The sequence below is a fragment of the Vespula pensylvanica genome, chromosome 8 (assembly GCF_014466175.1).
Source record: "Vespula pensylvanica isolate Volc-1 chromosome 8, ASM1446617v1, whole genome shotgun sequence".
NCBI classification, from domain to species: Eukaryota; Metazoa; Arthropoda; class Insecta; order Hymenoptera; family Vespidae; genus Vespula; species Vespula pensylvanica.
The window spans coordinates 2,985,475-2,987,974 of NC_057692.1; the positions used below are offsets into that span (position 1 = coordinate 2,985,475).

The 2,500-nt window shown below is 36.2% G+C and overlaps 1 protein-coding gene across 2 annotated transcripts in view; it reads left to right on the forward strand.

The window, feature by feature from the left end:
* LOC122631075 (neurexin-1) overlaps positions 1-2,500 on the forward strand; it is a 289,963-nt gene that overhangs the window by 29,491 nt on the left and 257,972 nt on the right. The window lies entirely within an intron of this gene.

The following is a 2,500-nucleotide window of genomic DNA, read 5'->3' on the forward strand; positions in this document are numbered from 1 at the left end:
GAGAGAGAGAGAGAGAGAGAGAGAGAGAGAGAGAGAGAGAGAGAGAGGATAAGAGAGTAGATGCAATTTGCCTGGCTCGACGAGACTTAAAGTCTCGCTGTGATTCACGAGGTACATAAGCTAAGCTATCCTCCCTATAAGGCTTCGTTTAGCAGTTGGAGTCTAGAAAGAGGAGGAGAAAGAGTAGTAGTATTAGTATAGTAGTAGTAGTAGTAGCAGTAGTAGTAGTAGTAGTAGTAGGTGGAAGAGGAGAGGAAGAGCAAGAGGAGAAGAGACTGGACGAGTTCCTCGACGAAATGATAGATAGCAAAGTCTTGGTTATCGTTTATACGCCATGCAAGGAGTGATCCATCGATCTTCTTAAATGTTACGGATATGATCGTGTCGGCCGATCTGTCTTATTTCCTATAACCAAACATAAAATCGTCCGATCGTTATGCACAAGGAACGAATTTACCATTTCAATCGTATAATCGATACAAACCGTTTAAACGTTCAAAGAGTGCTATGTAATTATGGGAATTATCGTCAACGCGTTAACGCGATGTTTTAATATATTCGATACGATGAGTAAGACAGAAGAGCTAGTAGTCATCAGATGTAACCTCTAATTCTGATTCCTCGTACGTACACCTACTTTCTCGTTGCCTGGAGGCCAATATCGAGGACAATCGTAACCTTCCTTCCTGATACGTGGGTGTTTCCTTTTGATGCGAAAGAAAGAGTGTGTATATACATGTATATAAATGGATATTGTATTTGATATTAACAATTTTTATTTCTCGAAGTAAATTTTCAATATAATCGACGCTTTCAACATCAATCGAAAGAGGGATCTCTCTTATTACAAACAAGATTATCCGAGCAGCGTTCTCGGCTCTCCTTTCGGCAATACGAGTAGGATTATTTAACTTGGGCGTATTTATATAATCCCATATAGTTCGTATCTCCTGAGTCATAGGTGTTCTATAAAATGACATTAACGCACGTCCGGAGTTGGTTTTTTTTTCTTCTTCTTCTTCTTTTTCTGTTTTTTTTTTTTCTCTTTTTCTTTACGATCCACGCTCGACGTTTATTTCGTCTCATGGGAAAACTCTCGGAGCGATATTTTCTCCTTAGATGGATATTTCTAATTAACATAGAGCTAGTTAACGTCGTTTTTCTAGTTAGCATCGTATTTGAAAGGAGACAAGGTTTTAACGGCATCGCATGTTCTGCGTTGATAAATACATTTGATTTGTAATATTTCGTTTGATTCGTTTGAACGAAAACAAAAAGCAGCCCTTTAATTCTTGAAAATAGGGATTCAAGGGTAGAGTTAATTAAAGATATCTCATCTCTGAGGAATCTCTCTTAGTCATTGGCCAAAGGCTTGAGTTCCTATGTCATTGAATCGTTAATTAATGGACATCGAATTAATACTCTCAGGATGAAACCGTGTACGATTTGAAGTCTCTATTTAGAGAAAATCGAGTGGTAAATAAACTTTTGAGAAACTACTTCTGGATTGCGTCGAATTTAAAGAGATGCTGCGTTCTAAGATGTCTCACGATTATAGGTGAGCTATTGTTTTCGATGAAGTCAAATACGTGTTCGCATTTAGCTAACAACTTTTGATTTCACACTTCGTTAGACACGATGAGACATAAAAAAAGTTGATTTATTCTTTTCTCGTGGGTGGTAGTGACTCCTTATGACTCATTTGCTTCTCTTTGCACCTTTACATAATGAATCAAAATACACGTCGCGTATTTGCTTCGTCGTCGTCGTCGTCGTTGTCGTTGTCGTTGTCGTTGTCGACAACAACAACAACAACACGCATAGAAGAAGTTGCTGATTAAAAAAAACTTTCGATGCTTCCTTTCCTCGTAACTCGAGTAACCTGCAATTATTAACTCGAAGTTTTCACGTTTATTACGTAAACTTTTTCCGCGACTTTGACTTCAGAGTCACCGACGCCTACGGCAATACGATTACGTAGGTATCTACTTGTACTCGTTCTCTTCATTACTTTTTCTCTAATTAACAAGAAAATCGATGATCCTCGATTATATCTTTGTATTATCTTGATCTCGGACGATTCGGATATTTATTCAATTATTTCTAATAACACGTTCATATATAGAACGCGTTAAGTTAATTTACTGTGGATTTTTATTAACACGGTTTTTTTTATGAGAATCAGAAATTTATCGATTGACCTTTTTTTTTTTCTATCCGACAATTAGCCGATTAACGTTTTACGAACGAATGAGTAGCTTTAGAGATATTTTCAGATGTACATATTCGTGATGTCGTGAACAGTTTCAACTTTAACAAAGAATCGATTGTTCTTAACTCTCTGAATTCTTACTCTTTTTGCGTGACTAAACAAAGATTATATAATATGAAATTTATGCCGGTATGATTATACTCTACTAAATATAAAACTTATGCTTGGTAAATATTAACCTTTGGATATGAATTAATAATCGTTTTTCTTACGATGAAAATTAAATAA